Below are 20,615 nucleotides of genomic sequence, written 5' to 3'. Positions count from 1 at the left end.
TTCAGAGCCTAGGGAAACATTAGCGATATTAAAATAAACATCAATTTTTAAAATTTTCCTAACTTAGTTATAATTTACTCACATACCTGTAGATTTTTAGTTCAAAGTTTTTTTAGTCATAAAATAAAAGTGAAATAGTTTGTTCTTATAGCTAACCGGAATTAAGAGCCAACGGGAGTGGTCATTTCTCCATACAAACGTACTCCTCGTTTTCCTCCGTGGTTTTTGAAGCTAGAGCAATGATTTTTTCAACACAGATTAATATTGTCAATATCTGTGTCGGACCGTTTTGCTTTTTTTGATATTTTTGTTTTTTAAGGCGCTAGAGCCCTTCAAAAATGGCCAAAATGGCCTAATTGACTATGCCGCAATGAGAGGCGTAGCATTCAAAACTGATATCAATTAGCCAAAAAAGCAAAACGGTCCGACACAGATAATTTCATAATCATTTAGATTTCCAAATTTGGTTACGATTGGTTAAGTTTTGGAGGAGGAAACAGAGGAGTACGAAACCTCGATTTTTGAGATTTTTCGCCTTGTCCTTATCGCACTACTTTTAGGTGCCGCTTCCGTTAGCGAGACGGGTATATTTACCTAAAATATTTAAAAATCAGCTCCTTTCGCCTTAAACTGAAATCTACCCAACTTTGGTGACAACGGTTTTAGTACTATCAAGCTCGCCTCATGAATACTGAAGACTGAAGATGACCTTTAACTTTGAATTGAGTTTTGTTTTGAGTAAGAATGTCGTAGCCTAAAAACTTTGGACTCGCCTGATTTTAATAATAAGCAATAGGAATTCATTGCCTGATTGAAAAAGAAGGTTAAACGGAGAAACGTCAAACACAATTATGTTTACTGTGCGTTGTTGTGGTTGGCTGAGAAATTATGATTGAAGTTATATGGTAGCGTTTTGAGCCGCTCATCCATAAGAAAGCGGTTATGTTATTTATGTATTTAAATTTTACAAAGATATCGACTTCGGGTAGCCTACCTAATCCTGCAGGCTAAATGTAGCTTTAGATTTAGAGTGAATTCTTTTCAATAAATACTGTTACATTTTACAGTTATGGCCTGGATGTGAGTCATTCAAGCCAATAATACTGTATTTTTTTCAGCAGGCTTGTTCCTGCTTGAATGTTTCGACAGATCATGCCTATCTAACACTTTAAACACTCCCGTATTGTGTCTAGTTATCTAAACAAAATTCAGATCAAATTTATAACCGGTTATTGCAATCGGAATAAGCCTTCTGATGCCTTGGCTATTCAATGCCGTGCCACTAAAAATGTGCACTTAGAATTAATATTAAACACGACTTTTTCTAATTCTGAATATCATCAATATCATCATTAATATTTTAAGCGGAATCTGTAGTACCAAACTCTAGTCAGCAGGATATATCAATAAATGCGACCTTTGTATCAAAGGGATGCATGAAATATTTTTGAGTTTTTATTGCCATTGTGGTGTTCAAAAATAAATCCGTACTCTAAAAAACACAATGATAATTTGTCATCGAAGAATGACTCGGAGGCACCTGGCCTCCACGCGACCCCTAACCGTACTGTGGTGCCTTTAGCAATTCGCAACGCGTCGACTTTTGTCAATATGGTTGTTTAATTTATATTATGTGATCTTCAAATTTTATTTAAGTAGTTCTTCAAATATGTGTAGATGCGGCGGGGGGCGGGGACGGCTGGCAGATGCGAGCAAGCCCTACTTTTGGTTTATGTATTTTAATGATTTTGCACAATAGACAGCGTGTGAGGCATTTATCATAGTCGTTTAATGGTACCGCTATGAAATAAAAACCAGTTTACCACAAGTCTGATTATACGAATACAAATACTGGCACTTTCATTTTAAGAGTTTGAACAAAGAGGTCGTTGAAAAAAAGAAAAGCTTATTTTCAAATATGGCAACCCGCCGGTGGCGCCGGCGAAATTCGCGGTCGGCGAATCGACTTCCTGCGCACTGTTTCCCGCCAAAATGGATCTTTTCCGGTGCGTATTTGTCATTTTTGTATCGCAACTCCATGGAATAGCTATTGTTCAGTGTTTTTAACTCACTGAAGAAGTTGCAAAGGATTGATCGTGATGTGGATGATGGATAACTTGCTTTATTTTTTAATAATTATTAATTTTGTAACAGATAGGTACTATATACTATATGTAACCTATATGTAACGCAATGTATACTAGACATTGTATCTTATTTTATTGAAATACGTAATTTTGATCAATCATTTATTATTTACGGATAATCGGTTAAACGAAGGCGGCGCAGGGGTGAAAACGAATTAGGTATTAAAAATCAATAAAACCTAATTTAAACGATTTTAAGAATTCTCTTCTAAAGAAAACAAACTTCTTCATGTGCAGACAACTTTCATATCACTTTTCTCAATGAATGACCGAGTAGATATATATAAGTAAGTAGTGATTCACCGTTTAAATTTAGCTCCACCGGTTACATACTCTACTATTTTTGGCAGCGACTGTTTCCACGGTTTTCCCGCTGGCATCATATTCGCAATCCGTTTACTAACGAACTCGTTACCGGTCGGATCCGAAGATTAATATCATGCGGTGCGGGCACCCTTATCGCATGGAGAGAGCACTTTCAGGTCGCGGTTAATGAACGTTGACTATGCAAATATAAATAAATATCACTTGTTTTTGTATCATAACATTTTCTTGACCTAGTTAAAGAAATATAAAATATTTGCTAATTTAATTTGAAAATACAAACGGTACTCAAAAACTCGATTATCAGAAAAATGAAAATGAAAAATGAAAAAAAAATGAAAAAATATTTATTTAAGATAAGTAGGTACAATAAACTTAAGTAAACTATATTTACAAACTTATTCACAAATTTATTATGTAAGGAACTTATCTTAACGTGCGATGCAATTTCGGTATCGGTGGTCTCCGCACTAGGCAAGCCTGTATCGCGGAGGCCAATACTTGGTGTGGTACAGATAAAGGTAAGGTCGGTTGACACAACAGTCAATTGAAAAAAACGAGTATTTGGAAAATATGTAGAATAAAAACAAAATTATAATACAGAGAGAAATAATTAAATGTGAGCTGCGAAATAACAATACTGCAATATACCTACTACAGGAAAATTTAAGTATGTAGATAATTAATAACGTAACAAGGTTAGTGAACGCGTGTTTACTCCAATATAGTGAGTTTACTTTAGTAACTCCTCCGTTTCATCGTACGACAGGCCGGTCAGCCAGTTTTTCAAAAGCCGTTTCACCTCATAAACTGAGCTGTCCTTAATTTGACACTTTTTCACAACTCTGTTGTAGATAAAACTTGAGATATATGGGTCAAAACGACTAGCAAAAACACTCTGAACTTCTGGCGTTTGTGTGCGATACACTCTTTTTTGTAGCATAAGTACATGGTCATTAGAAGTCAATACAGATTTGTGTTTACGTAGTAATATTTTAAAAATAAAAAGTTGACGCACTGTGAGTACTTCAACTTCGTTGTATAAACATGCTGTTGGGTATCTGAATGGTTTCTTCAACATTGTTTTGAGCACTGCGCGTTGTGCTCTTTCGACCTCGATAAGCACAGTCTTTGCAGCACTACCCCAGCATGTGTTGCAGTATGTTAAGAGGGACTGACATAGCGCGTAATAAACAGTTTTAAGTGTGAGTATATTAGCTGCATTTCTGAGGAGTCGCATAATGTAACAGATTTTCCTTACTCGCCCAGATAAAGCGGAGATGTGATTTTTAAAGTTAAGGTTATTGTCGATAAGCACTCCTAAGTATTTCAAGCAGGCTGTTCTAGATATGGTAGCACAGGAGCAATTAACACGATGATTTCTGCAGGTGTGGACTTTTATGTCTTGTTCGGTGGGTGGTGAGGAAGAAAGGGTTTTGTAGAAGCAAAGGTATTTCGTTTTGTCAGTGTTGAGCGTTAGGAGGTTTTTTTGCATCCAGTCGGCGACCTGCGCCATTCCCAATTCCGCGTTCGCGAAGGCATCTGTCCAGGTAGGTCCACGGAAAATAATTGCAGTGTCGTCAGCGTAACACAAAACTTCCGCGTTTGTCAGGGGAAGCTTATGCAGATCATTCATATACAGTATGAAAAGGGTGGGCCCAAGGATACTACCTTGTGGGACACCAAAGCGTACATCTTGGTAACTGCTCGATTCTTGGCCTATCTGTATTCTCTGTTTTCTACCTGTCAAGTAGCTCTTGAACCACTCTAGTGGTAAGCCTCTGATACCGTGCTTGAATAGCTTGTTGAGTAGTAATGGTACGGACACAGTGTCGAAGGCCTTTGCCAGGTCTAGAAATACTCCAACGCAACCCTCTTTTTTATCTAGACATTTCGCTACGGACATGGTGAGCAACCTGACAGCATCTTCAGTTGATTTTCCCTTTCTAAACCCCAACTGACGGGGAGAAAGAAGATTGTGAGATTCAAGATAGGTGACTAAGCGCTTGTTGACAATTTTCTCGAGTATTTTTGAGAATGCACAAAGGAGCGAGATAGGACGGTAGTTCTCGGGATTATCTCTCTTGCCACATTTAAATATAGGGCACACTGACGCTATCTTCCACTCCTCAGGAAATTGTCCTGTCGATAAACTTAAATTGCAAATTGCCGTGAAAGGCTCGATTATGGTATCCTTTATGGTTTTAATTAATTTATTGTTTAAACCATCTATTCCGGGTGCTTTATCGTTGTCAAGTTGCATTATTAAGGACTCGACTTCACTGGGATCGGTTGGGGTCATGAAAAAGGACTGAGGTTTTGGCGTGAGCGACGGGTTATTTTCAGTTGCAAGAGTTTCTTCAGATATGTTCATTTTCGTTAGGATGTTATCAGCTAGTCTTTGACCTACATTTGAAAAGTATAAATTACACGTTTCTAAGGATTCTTTGTGACTAGCAGTACCAGGTATTGATAGCAGTTCGGTCGGGTGTTAAATATTTACAAAGTACTTGCCTAATAAGAAAAAAAAAGTATTTTTAATATAATAGGTATAGGTCGGTATATTAAAAATACTGGTTTATCAACGAATAACGAAAAATACGAAAAGTATTTTTTTTTTAAATATATTATGAGATTTATGAGTGATAAAGAAACCAAATAAACATTACCTACGATTTTTTACTTCAACATGAAATGGTAAATGTAATATTATCGCACATTACCTACCTTTATTTAACTTTGGTGAATCTAAGATAGCGCGATAACCATTCGGAAGGGTAGCAGTGTCCCAACTAATTGTGAGAACTGATTGCATAATTAGCGCTAAAAGTCACAGAGGGCGCGGGAAGCGACACCCTCGGTTTTTATTTATTTTGTACTTAATTGTTGTCCTACAAAATAGGTAGCTTTGTGTAAGCGATGACTCCAGATGAATTAAGGCTTACTATTGTACATAGACCTTGTCTAGTAAGGACGCAATGGCGAATTGTGCCTAAGACATATTTATGAGGTTAAACTCCAATGAGTATCCCATAGCTGTGAGAATTGATTCCGTAATTAGCGCGTCCAGCGGCAGCAGAGGGCGCGGGAACAGGGAAAACCCGCCCTTCGTTTGTTTTTTACCGCACCCGTGGGACTGTTTAATTACTAATGTTTGCGTTGGTATCAATTTAGTGTTTGTCGACACGCTTTTATGATTGCTGACTTGACTTAATAAGCGGGAACTTCAATAACGGTCTCGATCGGTACCTCTACATTTAATGTTTTTTAAACATTAAATTATTATGTGACCATCACCATGCGTTTTCCTAGATGGCAATTTCAGGATTTTCAATAACTACTTTGATGAATTGTATGTAATATTTTGGTATACTTGGACTTGGACCAGTATCAGTTAAAAATAACTTCAAATATTAAATTAACTTACACGTTTTTCTTCCTATTTGGATTTTCCACTTATATATTTTTGTTTTTCTCGTATCCCGCACCAACAAACATTACCTCTTAATAAAATTTAAATATACTACGACGCAATAGTGAATAAAAGTTACGATCCCAGCAGCACTTAATGCTCATTCAGCGATGATCCGTAAAACTTATTGAAAGGCGAAACAATGCGAAAGCATCAATTTATTTCAATTTACACGATGTGCATTGTTTTGTTAGGGCGGCGTTCCCGCGCTTCCGCTCTTCCGACACGTGCCGCGCCATCTTTGAATTGCACCCTACAATACCGGTGTTGCCAGTATAACATAAATAAACATTTATTCGAAAAAAAAAGCTACGTAATTTTCGACCATAGACAATTACACTAAAGTTCATTATTGTAAATTTAAAAAAATGTTAGTTACGTTAACGTTTAAAAAGTAGATTGTTTTATCTGTGGCACTAATGTTGTTTGGTAATTATTTGAAACGTGTTGCCGGTACGTGTATAGTATTACCGGTCGTGTGCCGTTTTTTGGAAAGCTGTTATTTTTGGTGAAAGTCAATTTAAAGTAATCAACGGCTACTGTTTATAAAAAAATACTATGTAATAAGAATCTTCCTTGTTGGTAGGTACCTACTTACATTACCCAAGTAGGTAATAGTCCTGAAACGTATTACTTACACCCGTAAGCTTCGTTTTAACTTTAACTATATACTTAAAATAATAGAATTCGTTAGCTATTCTACAAGGATTTTCGCTTGTTTACGATTGTAAATCAATCACCTTATGTAATAGACAATAATCTAACCCAGTCGAAAATGTCTACTAATCTAAAATGTATGGCTCGTGGTTAGATAACTAGTCGATAAAATATAGGGACACGCGAAAGATACAGATTTTTTAAGGAAATTCCAAAATTCAGTACACTTTTAATATGTATATAACTCTAATTTATTTTAAATTAATTACTCCAAGACTATTTATTTGGAAGAATGACAAGAGACTAATATTGTGTAAAATAAACATGCGAAGAACGAAAGCATTATTTATTAACGTGATCCAACGTCATCGCCCCACAAGCAAACTAAAAATACATGAACCTTCCTCAAGATCATGATGCAATGGACTTTTTTTTATTGAATAAATGCCAAAAGTCAATGTTACCTGAAAGGTAATGACAATGTATAGTGTCACGTATCGCTCGATCTACCGTGCGCGGCGGGCGCGGCTCCGCAAATGTTTGCGGGTGTACGCCTCTCTTGGCCCCGGTCTTGATTGACAATGCACTGTGAATACAGTAATTACAGTAGGTAGGGTTGAATTATGACAAATGAATGAATTGAATGAAATGTAATTGTGAAATGTATGAATTATGTAAAAAATAGGTAAGGCTCACAGTTTGACAATTAGGATAGGCCTACCCCGCGATTTATATTCCCCGTTGCATTCATTGTCGTTATTATTTAGCTTTTTTTTAAGTTTTTGTCTTTTGATATGAATGTAGCATGTTGGTTTTATCAACGTTATTCTTACTTGTGAAACAGCGGCGCAAGACGCAACACCATCAACAATTTCAACGCTATAACCGGTCAATTCTTTAGCTCTTACTTTATTCCTTAGGTTATACTCTGTATCTTTAGGTATTTAAATAAAAGTAAACAAATAACTTGTACATGTTCGGGTAGTTATAACATTTATTGGTTAACCAACCAAATACAAAACCGCCTGGATCTGTCACTGAACGACCTGACTTTAACCTACATTATTTGATCATGTAATGTTTTCATCTACCCTCAACTGGCTTAAGGAGCATTTGAGGGTAGATTTTGTTTACTTTTATTTAAATACCTAAAGATACAGACTATAGTAAATACAGGCGTCATTAGTCGGAAAAACTGGTAATTATGAGTGTTGTACGTCGACAACGTAACAACCAAGTTAATAAAAATATGAAATGCAGGTAGTTTGTTGTTTCAAAAAAATGCGATGTTAGAAAGATGTTACAGTCTGTATAGCCTTTCTCCGGGACCATGAAGTGTAATGTCGCGATCGAAGCGTCGGAGGTTATTTTCAAATTTATATCCGTTCAAGAATCATTTTCAAAAATCGTTAAAGTTCGTCACTATATAATGCTTTCATTTCATAGCCTGCTGTACGCACTGTCACATTACAACACAAATCGATGCAGCAAGGGTGATGTGATGCGGTGCATCGATGTTTGTTCTATTTGTTACTATAATGGCGGCAGTAATTGCTCGCCGTCAGGTTAACTGCTGTTTGACTAGGACGCCTGATTTGCTGTGTCGATGTTGTTTGTAGTTATCTCATGGGCATGGGCTTGGCTTGCAATGCCGTTCAGTTATTTCTCTAATATTGCTTATATGGCGGAACGGTAAACTTAGCAATATACCTAATTTAGACGGAAAAAAAACATTAGAATTATTATTACCGTTAGCGATTGTTTACAATATGAACCACAGATCGGGTCACAGATTGTGGTACGTTTCTCTGAACATTTTATGGACAATTTTGCCAGTAAAATTACTTAATTGAGTAAATGTAATGTGCATAGCGCACTTAAAACTTCCTTAAGATTCAATAAAACGGATAGTTTGAAACAACTTTTACAGACTTCGTTGAAACGTGTTGTTTATTAAACTTGTCTCTCTTTTGCAGAAAGTCTGCACATACTCTTCGAGTATTACTTCGAAAAAGTTTGTTCTAACAATGTGTAATGTTGCCATTTGTATGCCGGGCCCCGGCGGAAGTACCCAGAGGGATTGCGCAACTTGCCATTGTGGCGCCATCTACAACTGTCCGGCTACTGACGTGTTTCCGGCTCCTTCAAGTCGTCTCGAGCTGTCACGTCTGAGGGGATGTCTGCTAGTTTCCTTGAGGGTCTTTTTATTCAATGTTTGAGATTTATTTGTTTACGAAGTCTGTGAGAGTAGATAAAGGTATTTTGATGATAATAAAGTGTCTTAAATTATTCCGGTTCTAATAAAATGAGTTTTCTTTGATTATTTTTAATCTTGTTGGCCAGTTTTTCTTCTACGAAAGCAAACCTTTGAGTGAATCAATTGGATTTAGTCAGACATTCACGTTTTGATCTTCGATATCGTGACGGACGTACACGTCTGCGTTCAGTCTCATTTTTTATGGGATTGTGAACAGCGCGTCAAGCGGGACGTTTTGGAAACTCAAAATCCCGTACAAAATGAGACTTAACGCAAACGCGTACGTCACGTCACGTTATCGCATGAAATTTACACCAGGGGTAGGTACTGAATTAGGTAGGTCCTCTTGTCAACTGGCTAGGTGATTCAGGTGAAATAATTGTAAATACGTAACTTTTACTGCTTATTTGCCGTATCATAATTACAAATTCCACCTTGACTTGTATAGCATAAAGATAACTTTTCAATGAATTTACGATGAATAATACGAGTTCATGAAAGTATTTGTAGTTTCGCAATGTGCTTCAATTTAGCGTGACTATTTATGCGACGTGAAATATTTCTAGACCTAATACTGAAGCATGCTCGAAAATTCCACTAGAAAATTGTAGTAAAATTTAACCAGTGAAAATAAATTGTGTATTAAAATGTCTCTGGTTGATCTCGAAAGGTTTAAAGGTTTACAGTTAAATTTTATTATTTTCGTAGCACTTGCTACGGGCTACGAGATCCTTAACTTAGTACCTACAAAATTTTCTCAAAGTAAGTAAAAAATATACTATAATTACTTCTATTTTATCATATAATGGTCATAGATAAACTCCTTAAACTGATATCAAATTGTAAACATTTTTACTTTTTTTTATAAATTCTTAGGAATAAGAGGCATAACAATATTTGAATGTTTTAAATACAATCATCGAAATCGAGAAGTCTCGAGATATGGACATTGAAAGTGTCCAATTAACGCGTTTAAGGCATTACATGATGAAAACAAAATGTGACAAACGTGTCAGAAAAACTGTTCGTTGTATCGCCCTGTATAAACGACCGTCATGGCTTGCTGAAAGAATAAATACCATTGCAAAAAACTTTATTACCCGTAGACTAGATTAAACATTAGTGCGTAAAAGTGACTTATGGCGCCTCCGATTTACATTATAAAATTGAATAAAAACTGTCTGTTTATCCGGTAAAGAATGACGCGTGTCGATATACGTGGGTGCTCCCAACATTGGTGATCTCTCTGTTTCGCGAGTTTAGTCAACCTTTCGATTCCAGAAAGTCGAAATTACCATTGATATCCATAGGATTATAGTTCTTTTTTTAAATCAGTAAGGTAAGTAGAGTGAAATAGATGAGGCGGGGAAAGGCATCGGATCGCGAAGGTCTGAGCTGGCTGGTTGAAAGCTAGTTAACTAGTAGCGTGAGGGCGAATTCGCACGAGATGAACCAGTATAAAACTTGATTGCCTACGTAGTATAAGTTGTTACGGATCTCGAGGTATAGTTATACTGGTCGAACCGAGTCAAACATTCGATGGGACCGGGAATGGGCCTGTAACACAATATCGCCGACCTTGCCACGAATAGCGCACGCCCACGCACCGCCTCAATGTTAGTTACTCTTCTTTATCTTTGCGAGCTTATTAAAACCTACGCTAGGGTTTTTGTAAGCATGAAATAACACTGGATTATGTAATGGGTTTTGGGCACACTTCTTTTTGCACCGCTGGAACAGAGCGGAAGATCCGACGGAAGAGCCAAGCCAAGCCAGGGCCTTATAATGTAGTGGCACCAGTAACCGATAGGAACCAGGATAAGGGCAGGTACATAGTGTTGCCGTATTGGGAGATTGGTTTCCTACCCTTATTTTCTTGGATAAAAAATAGAAGTGTGAGTTATTGGTTCCTGTCGGTCACTGGTTCCACTACGTTACAAGCCTGCTCGCGAAGAACGTCGGAGAAGCCGAAGGCATGTTCGTGGGAAAAGCTTGGGGCTTCTGGATTAAGGATAAGATGCCACATAGAAATAAAATGACCAAGGTAAAGATCGAACCTATGTCTTTAGCATTCGCGGCTGGTGCCATAACCCCTAGGCCATCCGGATCGCGGCGGTACCCGTCAGTCCAGTGTAGTTCGACCCAAATATGAACAGATGCTTATTTGTCACCATTGTACTGCAAAAATATCTCTCAGATGTATTATGGTGAAACGCAGCAGAAACTAAATATAGGAAATATAACTATAAGGTAAACGTACTGGTGCTCGACGCGGTCCTAGTACATGTCATCTTGAAACTTAAGTCATTGACAATAGAGGTGACAGCAAGGTGTCATCTATTGGGCATTAGCATGTCGAGCACTAGTACGTTTACCTTATGTGGCTTTGTTACTTCTTATTTTTGCAATTGGTTAAATAGCTCGCGAGAGTGATCGAAATGTTTCACAAGCATTCAATAAATAAAACTACAACTCCATATAACTTTACTCGATATAACGATTCACTCCCTATAACGTTGACAATTGTTGACCGTAGTTGCTTTACTTTCATATTAATTTCGAGAGCCATATAACGAAAAATCTCTATAGCGTCAAAAAACATCCGGTCCCTTGAGTGTCGCTTTATAGGGTTTACACGTTGTATGTTTATAAAAATAAATATTAATCATGATGTGTGTAGTGTAGATCATGTGAAAATTTGTTTCTGGCACAAACAAAATGCTAAATATAACCCGTTCGCGCTAATAAAACAAAATCCATCATTTGCCATGAACGAGAGCTTCGCCATGAAATGACGATGACACGTTTCGTCATCGCTATTCTCAAATATCTAAAACGTGACCAACGCCGTGCCAAAACCAGACAAATGCAAAGTATACAAACATCCTTAGCGCGGCGTTCCATTGATGCGGTCTCTGTGATGACGATTGTTTTTATGTTTGTAAACAATACTTGAATGTGGTGAGGTTTATTTGTGGAGATTATGGAATTTAGACGCTAGAGCGATGGAAGAAATCAGTTCCTATTAACATCGCCTGTCCAGTAAATAAAACAATAGACAAACGAAACAAATTCATGTTGTTCCCATGGGCCATGGAAATATGGAATATATTTTTATTGATGTTCTTTTTGTATCTAGGGACAGTTTTTTCTAAATTAAATTAGATAATCTACATTATTGCAATTTCAAGGTGGTTAGTACACTTAGGTACGGAGGTTATTGTTAGGAATTTCATTATAAATAAATATATACATATTTACCAGAACGACCAAAGTATACTAATATACTTACCCAAGTTTACAGTACTGAAAGATTCTGTGCGGGAACTCTGGAACAGAAGAGTCGTGAAATGTATGGGATCCAATACATTCTACGACTCTTCTCTTTCCGAACAGACTCTACAAGGTTTTTCGTGTTAGGGGTTCTAAAGAGATTGAGGCTTTTAAGAGTAAAAGCTTTATGAGCTTGTGAATTGGCAATCTTTATATGTTTTTTTTTCGGTGGGATATATTAAGTACATGTTATTATATCTGTGAGATGTCTAGACTGTGCGTCCACATTGCTGTTCTACAGGCGTTCAACATACATTTATTGGCAATAAATTCTCAAATGCACTCAGTCTGCTTGTATATTCTTGGACGGATATATACTAAATAGCTTCTTTGTCTCTTCTGTATTAAAAAAATACTTAAAATGATTTTACATTGGTTGACAGAGTGCCTACTGACAGGTTAGTGATGCAACAATGTGTTTGCAAAAGATGAAAAAGAAAATAAATAATTTAATCATTTTGTATGTATACAAGATAGTCGTGATTTTGTGACTCACAATAACTATGTATTCTAAATGATTAGTAGTCTGCCTAGCCTAAAATGTAGAATCTGTAAATATATATGTCGATAGTTATTATATATGGGCCCAATGGGAAACAGACTCTACCTACGTATATCTAAAGCAGTTTGACATTTAAATTAAAAGCGGTTTTGATTATCACAGTTACAGGAAGAAAATTTACACCGGTTGTTCTGAAAATGTATAACAATGACTAAATTTGATGCGTAATGTATGATTTCAATATTAAGCTTTGTGTAAGGAAGGACAGAGAATTAAATAAAAGCCATTGCTTTTGCAAAGGACTTTAGTTGATTATGCGTACCTATTTAACACATTCAACACCAAGAACCCGACTGTCGGGTACACTGTTCGTAGCGACTACGCGCTACATACGACGAAACCGTGGCTACGCGCTACGAGCGTAACCCGTAGCACTTAGTGGTATTGAATGTGTTAAGCAACGACAGAATATAAGTATATAGGTACAGGAAGCTCTCAGTACATTTTTGACTTCGGAAAACTTATCTGACATATGTAGTTTTTATTGGCTAAAATATAATTACCTATATACGTCAATTTGACGTCAATAAAGCTCTTGTAATGCCACTTAAAATATTTGACGTTGTCAAACTGCGCACTGTGCAGTTGAGTCGCTCTCGGCACAATACACTTGGGGTCAATTTTGAGTTCTAGCCAGACTTCTATGTACCTATAGGTGTTGCAGAATGGAGTTTTTATCCCAACATTAAAAAGTTTGAGTGTCAACAATCTTTGCCAAACTATCCTCTGTATGAATGATGTCATCTACATAGGTAGAGTTTAGTATTGCAGAACTGGCTAGAGGATATTGCCTCTCGAATTTCGTAGCCAGCTCGTTCAAGCATCTTGTTGAAAGATAACTTGATGACTTCATTCCATAGCAAACTGTGTTTAGCTGAATACATTTTATTGACTCATTAGGAGTGTCTCGCCAGAGAATATTTTGCAAAGATCGCTGATCTTTCTGTACTAATATATTTCGGAACATACGCCTGATATCACAAGCAATGAAATATTTGTGCACTCTAAATGACAACAGTATGTCGAACAGTTCCTGTTGAACAGTTGGTCCATTCATTAAAATATTATTCAATGAAATCTTATTACTCGTTAACATAGATCCATCAAAGACTACCCGGAGCTTGGTACTTACTGCATCCGGCCTTAAAACAGCTGAATGTCCCATAAAGTACACAGGATCTTTAGTAAGATCATATGAGGAAATGTCAACATATGATCCATGACCTAAATCGAGATATTCATGTATGAAATCCTTATAACCTTCATACAACTTCTGATCCTTCTGAAATCTCTTCTCGAGATTATAAAATCTCTTGAGAGCTAACCCAAATGAATCCCCCAATGTATTGTTCACATCATAGATAGGTATTTTTAATGGCAATGAAACTGTAAATTGATTGTCTTCAAGTTTGACAGTTTCAGTGAACAATTTTTCGCACTGTTGTTGTTCAGATGTATGTTCCGCATATATTTCAGGTACTTTTTCTGTTTGCCAAAAATTAGACATAGTATCGCGTACATCAGTTTGACATTCTTGACAGAAAAGAGAAACAGCAGGTCGTTTAAGAATAGAAGATGGAACATCACCTCCTACTATGTAACCAAACTGTGTGTGAACAATACATTGGGGGATTCATTTGGGTTAGCTCTCAAGAGATTTTATAATCTCGAGAAGAGATTTCAGAAGGATCAGAAGTTGTATGAAGGTTATAAGGATTTCATACATGAATATCTCGATTTAGGTCATGGATCATATGTTGACATTTCCTCATATGATCTTACTAAAGATCCTGTGTACTTTATGGGACATTCAGCTGTTTAACGTTTTGTTTCAAATCTGTTTGACATTTGTTCTTTTCCAGATATTTTAGTGTTTGTGGTGGAAAAGTGTTTCTATCTTGTAATAAGCTTGTAAAGTTAATTGGTTTTTGCCGGTTTTTATGTGCGTCTACGAAATCGTTTTTGTGTTTTCCACATGCAAAGCATTGTGCGTAATTTAACATGGAAAAGACAGAAGAAGAACGACGTCAATTAGTTGCGCGCAGAGGCACAAAGAAAGGTACTCTAACTAGATTGAAAAACAAAATGGAAGAATCGTATATAAACGATATAGAAATGCTAAAACTGATGGTTGAGAGGGCCCAGACGGCATTCCACGATTATGAAGATCTGTGCGAGAAAATAGGCGATGAAGAGGATCCCATTGCTGTCGAAACGACTTATTATGAATGCGTCGCAGCAATGCGTCGACGAATTGCGGATTTATCTGCACCTGGACCCACCCCTGCCGTTTTGCTGGCAGCGACGCCTCAAGTGTCGTCGAAAGTGAAGTTACCGAATGTACAAATACCATCATTCAATGGCAAGTATACAGAATACAGACCTTTCATAGAAATGTTTACTGCCCTTGTGCACAACAATGAAGGGTTCGACAATATACAAAAGTTTTTTTACCTGAGAAGCTTCTTAAAAGCTGAAGCATTTGATTTAATCAAAAACTTACCTGTCATTGGTCAAAGTTATTCGGAAGCTCTCAAAATTTTAGCTGATAGGTACGATAATAAATATAAAATCATCAATGAGCACATAAATGCTTTGTTTGAGTTGCCAATGCTAACTAAGTCAAGTCCTAGTGCTTTACGCTCTTTGATTTCAATAACAAAACAGCATTTAGCTGCATTAAAAAACCTTGATGAGGCCATTGAAAAATGGGACAGCGTTCTCATTTGCCTATTAAACAAAAAACTAGACCCGGTAACTAACCGAGAGTGTCATTTGCATAGGGATTCCTCAAAACAACCAACCTTTAATGATTTTTTGAAATTTGTAGAAGGTCGGGCCCTTGCCCTAGAGAACAGTGAGGGACGGGGTGATACAGCAAGCTGTGCTGCTGGCAAGGTAGCTCCAGTGAAGATGGCATCATCATCATTTGTCACTACCAAAGCATCCCAAGGCTGTCTGTACTGTGGTAAGGAACACAAATTATATGCATGCCCTAAATTTGCTCTAGCTTCCATATCGGAACGACTAGATTTTGTTAAGGAAACAAAGCTTTGCAAGATTTGTCTTAACATTCACCCAGGAAAGTGCAAGTTTCATTTTAAATGTAAGGAGTGCAAAGAATCCCACAACTCGCTACTTCATGTGAATGAAGAGAAATCCTCATTGGTGTCATTGACTAACATTAATAATCAGACACTGGTGTTGTTGCCAACGGTTAAAGTTAAGGTAGTTTCTAAATGTGGCAAGGAGATCATAGTTAAAGCAATGCTTGACTGTGCATCTCAGAATTCCTTTATTAGAGCAAAGCTTGCAAAGGAACTAGGTTACCCACTCTTGCCATGTTCTACTACAATAACTGGTGTAACTCTAGAAGATAAATCTGTCAAACATAGTTTGCGACTGGATATTTTCTCGTGTGTTTATCCATATAAAACACAAGTAAATCTGTTAGTGGTAGATAAATTTAGTAACGAAATGTTGCCACAAACTGAAATTGATATTTCAAAAATTGACATCCCTGAAAATATAACATTAGCCGATGACTCCTTCCATATTCCAAGTGAGATAGATATTTTATTGGCTGCAAATATCTTTTTTCAGTGCCTGTTGTCGCAGCCTGAGGAGCTGCGCGATCCTGATGCCGCACCCAGCTTGGTTCACACACAGTTTGGTTACATAGTAGGAGGTGATGTTCCATCTTCTATTCTTAAACGACCTGCTGTTTCTCTTTTCTGTCAAGAATGTCAAACTGATGTACGCGATACTATGTCTAATTTTTGGCAAACAGAAAAGGTGCCTGAAATATATGCGGAACATACATCTGAACAACAACAGTGCGAAAAATTGTTCACTGAAACTGTCAAACTTGAAGACAATCAATTTACAGTTTCATTGCCATTAAAAATACCTATCTATGATGTGAACAATACATTGGGGGATTCATTTGGGTTAGCTCTCAAGAGATTTTATAATCTCGAGAAGAGATTTCAGAAGGATCAGAAGTTGTATGAAGGTTATAAGGATTTCATACATGAATATCTCGACTTAGGTCATGGATCATATGTTGACATTTCCTCATATGATCTTACTAAAGATCCTGTGTACTTTATGGGACATTCAGCTGTTTTAAGGCCGGATGCAGTAAGTACCAAGCTCCGGGTAGTCTTTGATGGATCTATGTTAACGAGTAATAAGATTTCATTGAATAATATTTTAATGAATGGACCAACTGTTCAACAGGAACTGTTCGACATACTGTTGTCATTTAGAGTGCACAAATATTTCATTGCTTGTGATGTCAGGCGTATGTTCCGAAATATATTAGTACAGAAAGATCAGCGATCTTTGCAAAATATTCTCTGGCGAGACACTCCTAATGAGTCAATGAAATGTATTCAGCTAAACACAGTTTGCTATGGAATGAAGTCATCAAGTTATCTTTCAACAAGATGCTTGAACGAGCTGGCTACGAAATTCGAGAGGCAATATCCTCTAGCCAGTTCTGCAATACTAAACTCTACCTATGTAGATGACATCATTCATACAGAGGATAGTTTGGCAAAGATTGTTGACACTCAAACTCAATTGATAGAATTACTTGCTAAGGGTAGTTTTAAACTACATAAATGGGCAGCTAATGACTCTTCAATTTTGACAAATATTCCAGCAGAGCAGCAGGTTGTTGGAGAACTGGAACTGAATAAGGACATCAAAACTTTAGGTTTAAAGTTAGATATTGACTCTGATTCGTTTAAACTTTCATGTCCATTGTCAAAAAATGTCCCTAAGACAAAAAGACAGATTTTAAGTTACATAAGCCAATTCTATGACCCTTTAGGTCTAGCGGGACCCGTTTTTGTCCAAGCTAAAATCATTATGCAAAAATTGGCTCAGGCTTGTACCGACTGGGACTCAGTGCCCTCGCCTATTTTACTAAAAGAATGGCTTGAATTTTACAATGATTTGCAGACAATGAAAGAAATTAAAATAAAACGAAATGTTACTGTTGACAACATTCAGTCTGCTCAGCTAGTAGCATTTGGTGATGCCTCAATTTCTGCATATGGAGCAGCCATTTATTTAAGAGTCACTGACAAGCATGGCAAAGTATCGATGTCGCTTCTTTGTTCTAAGAGTCGCATTGCATCTAAAGACAAGAAATTGACTGTGCCACGATTAGAATTAAATGCATCTCTTTTGATGGCAAAATTATGCTTTAGAGCATACAATACTTTAAGTAAAAAGATATCTATTAAAAGTGTGCATCTTTTCAGTGATTCTCAGGTTGTTTTGGCATGGCAAAAAACGGATCCAACAAAACTAAATGCTTATGTTGCTAATAGAGTCAAATTAATAAACGAATATACAAAGGGTTTTCAATGGTTGTATATAAAAACAGACCTCAATCCTTCTGACTGTTTGAGTCGAGGTGTAAAACCTAGTGAACTACAAAGTAACCAACTGTGGTGGTGCGGACCGACTAGCATGTCTGATCCGGAGTATAAATTCACTGATGATAGTAACAATGTACCTGACAACCTACCGGAGATCAAGCATGCTGATGGTTCCAAGCCGGTGTGTATGGCATCATATCAATCGGTTTCTCTTGCAAATGATTTGTTAGATAAGTTTTCTAACATTAATAAGGCAGTTAATGTGCTTGCCTACATACAAAGATTCTGTAAGAATGTAAGGCCAGGTTCACAAAAGATAAAACTTAATTTTATTACTTTTAGCGAGGCAACCCAGGCATTGCATATGTTTATAAAGAATGAGCAGGAAAGGTTCTTTGATAAAGAGCTGGCCTCTTTGCGGGCAGGTAGGCAAGTTTCGTCGTATTTACTATCTGTCAACCCCTTCATTGATGCTAACGGTATTCTCAGAGTAGGTGGACGTTTGCAGCACTCCTCCTTACCTTATAGCCATAAGCATCAGATAATCTTACCAAAAGAATCTAAGGTCACTTACCTTATTATTGAAAATGAACATTTAAAGCTTTTACACGCCAGTCAGAAAGAAGTACTTAGCAATTTAAGTCAACGCTATTATATAGTTAACGGTTTGAGATTGGTAAAAAAGTTTGTGAATAAATGTCTCACATGTTTTAGACTGAAAGGTGTAACAGCAAAACAGCTGATGGGTTCATTACCCGCTGGTAGAGTCAGCATAGATCGAGTGTTTGCTAAGGTTGGTATAGACTTTGCGGGACCAATCCTGATAAAGCAGTCAAGAGTGAGAAGTGTTGTCACTACTAAAGGTTATATTGCTGTGTATGTGTGCTTTGTTACCAAAGCCATACATTTAGAGTTAGTGTCAGATCTCACCACTGATACATTCTTGGCTAGCTTCAAACGATTTATTGCTAGACGTAATGTTCCAACAGAGGTCTATTGTGATAATGCCGCTACTTTTAAGTCGGCTAGTACTCAGTTGTCTGAGTTATATAAATTGAATAATAATAAATGTCATCAAATTCAAGTTCAAAATGTAACTGCAAAATTGGGAACAACATTCCATTTCATACCGAGTTACTCTCCGGTTTTTGGTGGTCTATGGGAGGCCGCAGTAAAAAGTGTTAAATATCATTTGAAAAGAATGTTGGGCTCACATGTTTTAACATATGAATTGTTGTACACGGCACTTGTTCAAATTGAAAGCATTTTGAACTCGAGGCCTATAACGCCAATGTCATCAGACATTGAGGACCTCTCCTATTTAACGCCAGGGCACTTCTTAACTGGTGCGCCCTTAACTTGCTATCCTGAGCAGGATATCACGAACTTACCTGATAATAGATTGAAGTTTTGGAGGAAATGTACTGCTCTGCAGCAGCATTTTTGGCGATATTGGTCTAAACAATACCTTAATGTCTTACAAAACCGTCCTAAATGGAAGGCCGCCTTGCCTAATATTAAAGTAGGTACTCTAGTTATCTTGCGTGAAATAGATACTCCGCCTATGACTTGGCCAATGGCTAGAGTTACCAAGGTTTTTCCAGGTCAGGATGGAAAGATAAGAGCCTTAGAAGTAAAAAAGGCTAATGGTAAAGTTCATACAACTTCTATTACTAAAGTGTGTATACTACCTTTAGATGAATAGGTAGTGTTTCAAAATGTTATTATATGGTATTTTAATATTTTGGTTAAGTATTATGGCTAATATCCTACTGAATTGTACTGATACTTAATTTATAACTGTAAGTAGGTAGTCATGTACTATGTGTTGATGCTGGTTGCATCTAATGTATAAGATGTTTATTTAGTTACATAAAATGTGTCTTATCTTATATTTGTTACTTACTGTTTCATATCTACTTTCATAGCAATCTTGTAAACTTATTAAGTTATTAGTAAGAGTTATATTAATTTCAATTTCACAAACCTTAAAAGATTACAGTCCGCTCTAGATATTGAAGTATACAAGGGAGCTAATGTGAAATGTAGTTTAATATTTAATAAGGTATTAATTTGTACCTAGTTATGTTATTTTATGTTGGCGGAATATGTTGCAGAATGGAGTTTTTATCCCAACATTAAAAAGTTTATGTCAATATTGTCAACTGTCTTCTTGGAAAATATATCTTTCGTTTCGTACGTACATTCTGTATTTTAATTCTATTAATTTACTTATTTGGACCCCAAGGCCCAAGTTTAGCCTTTAACAATAGGTAGTTTTCTTCTTACTTTTCAATGATGACTTTGTGAGTGAGGGATCGATCACAATTACAAACCATACGGAATCTAGTAGGTATTTGACGTCTTCTTGAATCTTCGATTTTGAGAGTAATAAAACGATATACTAATCTTAAAAGCGGTAGCTATTCTCATATTGACACTAAATCATTCGTAACCATTAACTCCC

The 20,615-nt window shown here is 36.8% G+C and overlaps 1 long non-coding RNA gene across 1 annotated transcript; it reads left to right on the top strand.

Annotated features, from left to right (window-relative positions):
- Positions 1 to 14,642: 14,642 nt before the first annotated feature.
- Positions 14,643 to 20,351, top strand: LOC134796653 (uncharacterized). Its single transcript, XR_010144983.1, has 2 exons — positions 14,643 to 15,720; positions 16,356 to 20,351. It is a non-coding gene; the product is annotated as an uncharacterized LOC134796653 (long non-coding RNA).
- Positions 20,352 to 20,615: the final 264 nt, after the last annotated feature.

Source organism: Cydia splendana, chromosome 14 (assembly GCF_910591565.1).
Source record: "Cydia splendana chromosome 14, ilCydSple1.2, whole genome shotgun sequence".
Classification (NCBI taxonomy): domain Eukaryota; kingdom Metazoa; phylum Arthropoda; class Insecta; order Lepidoptera; family Tortricidae; genus Cydia; species Cydia splendana.
Note: the sequence above shows the minus strand (reverse complement) of the source record. Positions and strands in the feature narration are given on the sequence as shown.